We start from the raw sequence: 12,129 nt of genomic DNA on the forward strand, positions 1-12,129 counted from the left end.
AACCACCATCAAGCTAAGGAATAAAAAATTGCAATGCAACTTGAATTGGGTGCAATCCCAAAGTGTTGATAATCCATTCCTCTATAGTCTGGAGCACTAGTGGCAAGGCCAAAATGTAGGGAACATCAAGCTTGGAAAAGGTTTGTGTAGCACAAGGATGATCCTATCTAGGAGGTCCACTCATAAGTGAAAACCCAATCAAGGAAATGAAAAGATAAATATGATATTTATTTTTTATTAGATCATACACAAAACACACCATAGTGGTGGAAAAATCAAACTCACATGAAATTATTGGCACAACCTTTGTACCTCTAGAAACAACCACATAGTTACCATCATCACTAGTAATAATGTGTCTTCTTTGGAAGCCGATGACATGGCTCCTTGCTTCCAAATCCAAGAAATGAACAAATCGTCTTTGCAACATCAACCACTTGACCTCTCTTGTTTGTTGTTCCATCAAAAAATGCAGAGATGGCTCCTCAAGATGCTTATGTTATCTACTATAACAACTTTACATTTTTAAGGATTCCAGTATCATTATTCTTGTAAATATATTCTATATTTTGGTATACTTCTTCTACAAGAATCCCTAGCAAAGAATAGATTTCATCCTCATGTCTATTTAGGGTAGTTGTGTTAACTAGAGTAGCTACAAGTTCCATTGCAGTAGGTGGTTGTCCAATAACATGCAGACCATAGGGTAACAATCGAGATTCTATCTCCATGATCTTACTATATACTCTACCCACTACAAAATCCCTCTCTTTAGCTAGAATTTTTCTACCTTCCTCAGGAAAGGCAACATCTTTGTCAAGGTTGCATTGTTTAGCAGTACTAATGATATTGTTGACTATCTGTGTGCCTCTTCCACTATCCTTTAGTGACTCGTATGAAGCTATGTGTTCACTCAACTAATTTAATTATTTCTATAAGCTAAAATTCTCTGTTGGATGTTTTAGGTGACTTATTGCATTGGCATAACTATGACGTTTGGCTATAATAGCTTTAGAACAATTGTTTGCAACATAGTAATATATGTTGTGGATATTTCCTATCGAATTATTTGGATAACACACATCACTCATCCCCACTTGCCTTCCAAGCATAAATTCCAGGGATCCATGAGTTCCAAATGCACAATAACATTGTCCTTATAGAATTTATCCAAAAATGAGTAATAAGTAGCAAATCCTTGGTGTGGAATTGTTGAGTTTGTGAAAAGAAGCCTAATTGGATTTCCTTCTTATCTGAAACTTGGTTGCACTTCAATGAAAACATTTCAAAACTATTTTCCATATATAAGTAATTTTTCCTCGTTAGAATTAAGGTTCCCTTGAGGCTTTCCCCAATTTGCTTCCAAATCCTTAGCATAAGGTGTGAGATATTGGAACTCTCTCATGCTCACATTTTAAGCAATATTAAGATTTGGGCTATTGAACTTGACTTCTTTGTCATGACTTATGTCTTCAGTGAGTGCTTCCAAAGTATCTGGCAAACCTTCTACATTATAACCATCTTTATTTAGTTCTTGTAATGCACTGAAAATTGAAGAGAATACATTGAGGTAAGATGCAATGCCAACATTGCCTTTGTCAAGTGGGAAGCCAAATAAAGTTATGACTATTTTCTTGTCCTCCTACAGACATGTAAGTAATAATATATTGCATTAGTAAATATTTTTGTTAAAACTAAATTTAATTATCTTAATCAAGTTGTTACATGCAAAACAAATTGAAATGGCATTTTGACATGATCACCTTTGCTATTCACTTTAGCTGAGCCCACTTGATAGCCCTTGTACAAATTTGTTCAACATGCTTATGAAGTTCATTGGACTTGCCTACACATTAATATAAAGTAGTTAGAGACAAATTTTTACAACCACTTGGAAAGAACCTTGCAATGGCTTGAGAGAAAATTTGATCCTATATATTTGTATGGTACCATGGCCCTGTTTTGTTAATAGGTTATGTAATTGATGAACTTGTTGAAATAATGTTTAGAAAAGCAATGAAACCTACAAGTTATTGCATCATGGCCTAAGAAAACAATCATCTTCAAACCACCTTCAAGATCAGGAAGAGAAACCAACAATGTAAATTGAATTGGGTGCAATCCCAAAGCATTGATAATCCATTCCTTTGTAGTCTGGAACACTTGGGACAATGCCACAATGTAGTGAACATCAAGGTTGGACAAAGCCTGTGTAGCATGAGGATGATCTTATCTAGCAGGTCCACCCACAAGTGCAAACCCATTCATGGAAACTAAAACATAAATAAGATATTTTTTTGTTATTATATCATACAAGAAACACACCACACGGGTGGAAAAATATAATCCACCTGAACATATTGGCATAACCTTTGGACCTATGGCTTCCAATTCCATCGCAACAGCCACATAGTGACCATCATCACTAGTAATAATATGGCTTATTTGTAGCACGATGCCAATGAATGGTCAATTTTGGTTTTTTAGTTTCTCAATGCATCCTTTCTAGTGTCATACCAATTCAAATACTCTTTAACATCATCATACATACAAGGAGCTAGAGGGTGAAATATTCCTATGTCCAAATAGACAAGTATATCAACAAAATCCAATTGTGTTTTATTCAGAGAAAACACATAAAACCCAACAATCATATTAAAGAAGCTTTCAAGATTCTTTGGGGATCCACACAACCAACACTGCAAACTTGCAATATAGGCTCTAACATCCTAAGCCTTGTCACTTGTAAAATACTTGAGGACTTTAGGTAGGGTCCTAACAAGATTACACATGCTTTCCTCAAATACCACTGGCTTCTTCTTTCTTTTAAATGTTTGAAAGAAAGGGATTCTGAATTGGCCCAAATAAGACATACTAAAAGAACCAAATTTATTTAGCCTTGTCACATTTGGCATTGAAGGGAAAACCAAGACAATATCTAGTCTTTCTCTTTCAGTCTCCATTGCAGCCTTTACCTTTTGAGCGAGTTCCTTGACAAATATAAAAGATCCAATGAATCTATTGGCATCATAGAGATATTTACAGAACATGTTGTAGGTATTTTTGTCCCTTAGCTCCTCTAGAAGGTACCCAACTATCTCAAATAAAACATCTTTTCTTTTCTGGTTAAGATTTTGGACTGTTGCACTTACAAAAGCCTGGTATTGAGCTTCAAGAACCACATAGACTATTTTCACACTGGGCATACTCTGATTTCTTTCTGGACTAATTTGTTTCACCTCTGGTGTCCCTTGTGTGTATAAACTATTTCCAATAGTTGTAGAGGTCACCTGATATAAAATTTCAACCCAAATGACAACTATTGAGAATTCTGATATGAAATGGAAATAAGAGAATTTAATTTGGATATTATGTTAGTCTAAAAGATGATTTCTCACTTAAGTCTTGAATTATTAGTTTTTCTAGGATTGATATAATCCCTTGGGCATTGTTATACCTCTTATTTGCTTTAAAAATATTTGCAATATATGTTATAACTTATAAGTAGCTATAAACTTGTATTAGTCCACAAGAATTCTACTTTACAGAAAATTTGTAGCAACAAACGTGAATGAAATAGTTACCTTTTACCGTTCTTATGAAGGACAAATGCAGTTTGTATAATTTGAGCACTCTAAAGCCAATGAAAATACAATTCAGAGACAGATTTGCCCAAGGAAAATGTCTCTATGGCTTGATTTATGAAAATTGTATAGGAGAATAAAAAATAAACACAAACATGAACATCACAAAAAATAGAAAAGAAAGATAATTCAAAGAGGGGAAATAATAAAGTGCTTAGGAATCTTGTTTATATTGGATTTTTCAGTTAGAAAAGTATGAGCTTCAAAAGGAAAAAGGAGCAAGAACAATAGGCATAAAAAGTTAGAATAGGTTGAAAAATTCTTAAGAGAAAATAATAGATAAACAAAAGAAATTTAAAAAGGAATTTGCAAGGTCAGAAGTTTCTTCTTATTCTAACTTCTGTTAATTTGTTTTTAATCCTTGTGTAAATCCATTATCCTTATTTTCTTTAAATTTCTGATTTTAACTTTAAAACCTAAATCTTTAATTTTAAATTCTACATCTAAATGTTTATCTCCAATGTTCTCTTTTATTTCCCTCAGAAATATATTTATATTAATACTTACCTTTCACACTGTCAGAGTTACACCAAAATTTTAGAAAAAATTAATATATAGCCATATGTGAAGGTTTCTACGGAACAAAGTCGTTGAGAACACATTGAATGACTGATATATGTTGAGAAAACACTTGCAAGTTGATAGATAACCAATTTCATCTAATCAAGAATAAAAGACAAATCTTAAGCAAGTACAAGAAACCTCTTGTAACAAGTAACATACATTCTTGATTTACAAGAAGAGATTGTAAGCTACAACTTGGAGAGGAAGAGAGTTTAAGCCAAATCTTGGAAGGTTTTGATATAGTATCTTTGTGTAACTATGGGAATACCTAGTGAAAGTAGGTAGTTGCTTGGGGCATCTGCCTCTAGAGCATCTCCTAGAACAATAAAAAATTTGGCCTACTTTCCATACAAATGGAAGGGGAAACTTCACAGTTTTAATGAGATACTAGTATGTAGTTGTTTTGGTTTTTAAAATACAGACATTGAAATTAATTCCACATTAACATGAAAATGACAATTTTGAAAAAGTTGAATGACTAGAAACCAGAACAAGAAAAAAGATCTCAAGTTTTAAGGTTTTTTTATCACAAACATCATTATAAAAGTTAAATTACATATACAAATCTCAAATACTTTTGAAGATTAACATTATGAAACAAAGCCCAGGATACTATATACCATAGACTTAATACCATGCCATGTCTGATGTTTCATGAGGGTGGAATGACAAGATGACCTTTTGTACTTCATGTCAACTTATTGACAATAAGTCATTAGGATATAAACCAATTCAAGTGAACATTTTTAACAAAGAAATCAGAAATCACCATCTGGGAAACAAATAGGAATAAGTAGAGTCTAAATGTACTGTTAGTGTCATTATTTGTAGCCTTCCTCCAGTGATCAAACATGCTCATACAAAATGATTTTAAGGTGTCAAGGTCAAATTTCGTCATTTCAGTGAGTCTTCAAGCAAAATTTGGTCACTAGGTATTAGGTCTAGGGTTTGTTTTCACTCCTTTCAAAGTTGTCCAAATGTCGGTCCATGTCGCCATTCAGCTGAGTGCACCATCATTCAGAGGGTTGTCATCATCATGTCAAGTTCCAATGGGTCATTTTACACCTTGTTCATGCTTCAATTGTGCCTAGGTAAGGTTCATTTCCCTCTCCTAGGGTTTTGAAGGCAATTTCTCTTGGATGGTCAAATCTTCAGCAAAACTTGTATCCTTATGTTCATACACCTTCCCCTATCCTTAATGTAACTTTCCATCACTGATATCCCTCAAATTCCTCATTTTTGCACAAACCCTAGTTTCTTGCTACAACTTGACAATTTTCTAGGCTAGGCCTATGTTTTTCCCTTTTGGACCTCTTCCCCTAACTCAATCTCTAACACTACACTTTCCACTGCTTCCTAACATCCCTCCCTACTTCCCAAAATTTTCCAATGAATTTAGAAGCCCCTTATCCCCTTCATTTCGCTTCATTTCGAAAAATCCTATGTTCCACACATCGGGATAGGTTTTACTTCAATGCTATTTTTTAGCAAGAAAAGATTAATTTAGGAAAACTAAGAGAGGTTTTTGTCCATAATAGGCCAAGGAAGAAAAGCCTCCTTCACTTTTTACACAGGTGTTATGGTTTTAGAGAAATGTCAAAAATACAATTGCCTCAGGAGAATTGATGCACCTATTTAGTGACCTTGGGCAAATCAGGATTTTTCCTAGCTTGATTAGCCAAATTAATTTCTTGATGATTCAAATGATAACTAGACACAACGATCTTTCCAATGAGCTATCATGAGCTCAATTTGGAGTTGAGAAAGACCTTCAAAAGTGGACTGCAATAGCACTCTGCCTTTAGGCAGCCTCATTTTGCACATTTTGACCACTCTTGGGAGATTTGACTTTTGACAGGGCAAATGAACTCCAAATTGAGAAATTCTACTTGGGTTTGAAATTAGACTTAGTGATATTTCTAGTGAGCTATCCTACGTCTAATTTGGACATAGGTAAGGCCTCCAAAATTCTCCTGCAAAAAGTGCAACGCATTGGGTTTGAAGCGTGGCGTATTAGGCAGTGCTTTGCAGTGTAAATTTTGAACAGGCACGACGCATAGAGCAGGCATGGCGCGTTGGGTTTGTGGCATGGCACATAGAGCTGTAAGCCTGATTTCACCCATAAACTCTCTCAAATTTCCAAATTTTCTCAATCCTATGGTGTGCAAGTAAGTCAAGCTTTCTTCCCTTGCTAGTGAATGAGTTTTTCTTAAAATTTATGGTGGTTTAGTGAGAAAAAACTCAAACCCTACCTCCTTGCAATTTTTTCTCAAAAACAATGGTCTAGGGTTTTCACTTGTGTTTTTTTCTACCAACTCCACAAAATTTCTCACTCCCTCACTCTTTCATTCTCTCATTACATTTTATCAAACCATTCCCCCAATCCCCATATCCCTAAGTCTACTAATTCTAAAACCCTAATTGTTATCCCAAACCCTAGTTAAAGATCCCCAAACCCTAATTTCTATCCCAAGAACCTAAGTAATATTCCCTAAAGCCTCTATTTCCCAAAAAATTTGTCAACAACATTCCCAAAATCCCTCATACACTTTCCCCTTCACAGTCCCTCATACATTCTCATCCTTGGCAGCAAAAATCTAAAGACACCATAAATCTCTTCATACTCGTCAAGAAAACTCAAACATTGGCAAACATGGAGTCTGATTCTTCCTATGACTGAGATGAGGAGACAGTTAGTGATTCTTCCAAAGAAATGCATGCACCAAGGAGGCCTCTCAAAAGTGGAAAACATAACTGGTAGGAGCCCACTTCACTTGCCGAGCTACAACAGCAGCAAAACGAGTACTATCTCCACCTAGGGTGGAAGAGGTCTCATTTTTTCCATCAGTAGAGCAGGTACAAGACAAGGGTAAGAAGCCCTTGCATGATGAGGGACCATCAGGAGGTCAAGGGGCGGATTTCATCCTCATTTAGGATGATGACACAGATTTTGGCTCACAAAGCTCAAAGCTCAAAGAAGTCATTCGAGAGCAGCAAGATGACATTCATCATTTGTCTCTCAATCTAGAAAGAGCCAAGTGGATAATTAACTATTTGGAGTAGAGGAACAAACAACTGGAAGATCAGCAAATCATCATGGAGCTCCAAAACATGAAGGCAAAATGGCAAGCTGCCAAGAAGAGGAAAACCCAGTTGACAACACTTGAACAAGAAATCCAAGCTGATCGTGAATCTTAGCTTGAGAGAAAAAAATTGCACTTGGAGAAGATGCTGGAGAAGGCCAACAACGAGAAAACTATGTTGAGGCACATGGCCTACCACTACCTGGCGAGAAACAAAGTGTGCAAGGCAAGAATCAGGAATTTGAAAGCCAAGTTGAAGAAGGCATCATGGAGGCAAAAAGAGAAAGATAGACTTCAAATCTTGGTTGAGGCTTCCTTGGCCCAACACAACACTTAATGGAGGACACTCAACCCAAATTTCAAAAAATTTGGGACACTTTTTGCAATTTTGGAATTTTTGCCTTAAAAAACAGACTTTTCTGCCCAACATGCCGTGCCACCCGGAACTCGCTTATGATGGGGACCTTATTTTGAGGAAAAATAAACGTATTTTGATTTTTCATGGAAAAGTATCTATTCTCACAAATGGACAAGAAATTTTGACAGGTTTTGAGCTTCCAAAAAGGTCAAAAACACCTCAAAAATGACCTTTCTTCCCCTTTTTTGACACACACGAAGCAGTCTTGGGAGAACTCATTTTTGGAGGCGAATATAGAGGCCAAATTCAAAAATTCTACTTGTGCTGGAACTTAGACAGGCAGGCCTTTCCAACAAGCCCACTTGGAGCAAATTTGGACATCGTTAAGGCCTCCAAAATCAGCTGCAAAAGAACGCTACGCATAGGAAATCGGCGCAGCGCATTGTAGGAATTTTGCTCAGTTTGACCAAAAATACTCTATTTTTCGCCTGGTTTCTTAATAGTTTGACTTTTCTTCTTCTAAATTTCAAACTCATGATGTAATTTAATGTGACATGATGGATTTTGATGTAATTATGCTAAAATTTCACTCATAGTGATAGATTCATCCATCAAAAGGTAGTTTGCAACTGGATGAATCAGTTTCCTAGTTTTTAGAGGCAAGCTATTCCATTGCCTACTTTTTAGCTCTCAGTTTAGAATTTGTTGGAATAGCTCCTAAACTTGTGAGCTCAACCCCTAGAGGATAGTATGAGTTATGATTTGTCTATATCTTGTGATCTTGCAGTCATTAGCATGGTTGGACTTTGAGAAAGCTTGGAGCTTCATTATATACATTTTCTCAGTAGTTTTGGCTAAGGAATAGACCAGGGTTTGCATCACTCTATGGGATTCATGTGGAATGTTGCTTTGATATTGTGCTTCCTTTTGTAAATGTAAGTCTACATGTGTTTTATGTATGCCATTATCTCTCTTGCTTCTTCTTAACTAAAACAAACAAGGATAAAGGTAGAATCCATTGAAATTGAAGAGGATCCTTGAGGTTTTCTTGCCCTCTTTAACTCCTCACCTATCTAAATCACTCGCCTACCTTGCCCCATCGAGACCTCTGCAAAACTAAGCCTCATTCCCAAGACCCAAAAAACTGTCTTTCCATTTGAGCCACAAAACATCATCAAATTCAATCAGACCCTTTTGTACAAATACCTAACCTAAAATCAGTCTTTATTCAAGTCATCTCCAACCTCATTGATCATTTTTGCTAAGATTGATAGGAGAGAGCCCTCTCTCGAGCTGGTAGGGCTAGCTACTAGGTTAATCTTGGTTTGATGTTAACCTGGATCCTACCTTTCTCAGCTTGAGGTAGATTTAGGCACTAACACGTACAATATTGTAGTAATCTGCTTTGTGCAAATATAGACCCAAATAGAATGCCAACAACCTATATCAACAAACTCCTCAAAGTCCTCAGTTCAGCTTGTCCAACCAGTGAGAAGCATTGTAGAGTACATTCTAGCAGGAGCAAAAATCAAATGGAAAAAGGTATAAGAATAGGTGACAACGCACCCCTTATCAATATTTTCATCCTTCTGTCCTTCCTCTACATCTTTAGATTGTCTAAAAGGCCACTCATAAACTGCAAATGAAATTTCCAAGCACACACCTTCATTAAATAAACAATACATTGATTTGTAAACTATTTTATCTACACCATTGCAACTACAAAAATTTGGGCACAGTCATAATGAAACAAGTATCATATGCAGAGACCATAGTAGTGTGGTCTAGTGGCAAGCAGGAAGGTGATTAGGCATGTATTAATTCCAAGTCTCTGGCTCAAAACCCCCCTAGCCAATTAGATTCTATCAGAAGTATTTCTAAAAGATAAACAATATAATGAGCATCAAGGTAATAATACATTTGCATGGAGATGTTGGACGTGAAAGAAATGTAATTGGGGATCTAGCATGAACAACAAAAAAGACCACTGGCATAATTTTTGTCAACATCTCAAGAATGAGATTACCAGTAGAAATAATTGTTGTATGATTATGAATCCCATTACATTAATAGTCCGTAGGTTCACTTGAAAGATCACTATAGAACAAGTATGCATAATATACATATATTACAAAAGCTGGTAGAAGACTACCATTCACCTGTTCTAACAACATGCATATATAAGGAAAAACATTTAGTCTATACCTGTTTTCTAGTTAGTGAAATTAAAATGGTTACAATACAACTCATACACAATCAATATGATATCTGCAACAATGTTTTCTAATCAGTGATGTTCACTAGAAAATTTTATAATTTCTATTTAGTTATCTTGTTAGGGTTAGTATCACACAACATTTGGAGTTGTTGAAACACAAAGGGTAAAGTTAAGACTGTTCACTTAGTCAAATGTTAGTAAGGTCAAAAATCCCTTACAACTTATTGACAAAACATAGACAAATAGAACTAAATGTTGTAGATACAGATCCAACATCCACTCACAGTGACATTCAGTTGGGTGTGTCTTTAACAAGTATTAGTGTACTATCTATGTGAAATGAAAATGTAATAGGAGTTAGAGGATAGGTTTCATTTATATGAGAGTGAGTTGTGGTTCACAATTTGTTATAAGAGGCATGCCACCTATCACTTGTATTGAAATATTCTTGCTAGGATAATAAATTGTTTCTGAGTGTTTTCTGCACATTTCATTTTTCTACAACTTCTAAATGTTTCACACTAAAGACAGTAATCAAGATGGCATATACTCTACTTGGATTTGAATTTTTAAGTAGTTGTGTTTTTCTTTAATGCCCCAATCCACCCATGGGTTTGTGGTTTTCCTTTTCAAGCTACCCACCATGGTTCCAATCTCCCCAAGGTCATGTGCTCAAGCATTTCACCTCATGGGTACTACAAAAAAGTTGTTATGAATTCACCTTTCATGGACTGTTCCACCCCGTTGAAGTGGGACCACACATAATTATTTCAATCTAGCTTGTGGAAGATTCACTTTCAATTGGAAAAAATATCTCAATCCAAACTGGGAATGTCCTACCAACCTAAGTATCTTTCTATGTGGAGAATTTTGTGGTGCAGTTAAAACAGGTGTTGGATTTTAAAATAAAAATGATTATAATTCGACTTTTTCCATGTCTAAAATAAATTGCTCTAATAAATCATGTTTCATAACTGATAAAGAAACATGCCAAATTAAACATCCTAAAGCTTAAACAAAGACATGTTTCCTCACTCTTTTATGAACAAAAAAAACTTCACATTTATAACTCTTGCTATAATATATCAAAATGAAAATGTTCCTCAAATCCTTCCAAAAAATTTATCAACAATTTGAATATGGGTACCTAAGGATGTAATGCAATGACTGCAAATGCAAATGCAAGAATCAATGTCATGACAATGAAGAAAACATTCATACTACAGTCATGTCCTGAAGGGTTAAACTAGTAGAAGAGTAACCCAAAAAATGCAAATGTCACTAGATAGTAGATAATAGATACAACAAGAAATGTTATGTACCTGCAAGAATATGTATCACCACAATTAACATAAATGATCAAGGACACCAATTTATTAATTTTTATTTTGAAATACAATGGATGGGGCAAGAAAGAGATATCAATTAAGTTCCACTGTAGATAAGAAGAAATCAAGAGTACAAACTTCTGGTCATCAGATAAATGAAAAATAAGTATGAACCAAAATTGTTCATCCTTTGCAACCCATGCATCATTCCAAGTATGTGTGGAATCTAGCAATATAATCACTTGAACAAAAAGAAATAGACCAGAACCAAACTTTGACAATGTCTCTATCATTGACCAAGTTACATATGTTAGCTTTAAACATCATCGGTACATCATAAACATATTGAAAATATAACAATAGTCCTAACATCTATTACCTGCTCAATAAAATTAACATTTGTTGATGCAATATGCATAAATCAGTCACACTGATGGAAATGAAGTTCATTCAAATTGGTATTGGAACTTCACCAATAAAAGTACTTACCATAAACATTGATGACATAATTGGGAAGAAAAAAAAATCAAGATTACCAGGTAATTCTTGCTAGTCTATGATTAATATAATGATGTGTTTCTAAGTCATCTATTGAACAAAAAACTTGGTTAACACAATCAAAATTCACCATATATATTACTAACCATCAACAACAAAAAAATTTAGATTGGGAAAAAATTGCACCTCACTTCAATGTTGGAATGTTGAATGCACCTCACTTCTCTCAGTGCAATGACTATTATTTCACTCACATTAGATTTATAGTTACTATATTTTTAGTCTTGTAAAACATATCATATGGGAGTATATGGAAGGCACGTGATTTATTTGACAAAATTCATCAGCAAGATGTTGTCTCATGGAAAACTATGCTTGCAAGATATGCACAGAATGGGCTCATTGATGAAGCCCTAGTTCTTTAAGGAAATGACTC

General features: G+C 35.1%; 2 pseudogenes; both read right to left on the reverse strand.

Moving 5' to 3' along the window:
• Positions 1-344: 344 nt before the first annotated feature.
• LOC149162643 (magnesium-chelatase subunit ChlH, chloroplastic-like) lies at positions 345-4,850 on the reverse strand (annotated as a pseudogene).
• A 116-nt stretch (positions 4,851-4,966) lies between these two features.
• LOC149162644 (uncharacterized) lies at positions 4,967-11,712 on the reverse strand (annotated as a pseudogene).
• Between the last annotated feature and the right edge of the window lie 417 nt (positions 11,713-12,129).

This window comes from Pinus tabuliformis, chromosome 5_2 (assembly GCF_031772625.1).
Source record: "Pinus tabuliformis cultivar Carrire ecotype Pingquan chromosome 5_2, CPIR1, whole genome shotgun sequence".
NCBI lineage: Eukaryota > Viridiplantae > Streptophyta > Pinopsida > Pinales > Pinaceae > Pinus > Pinus tabuliformis.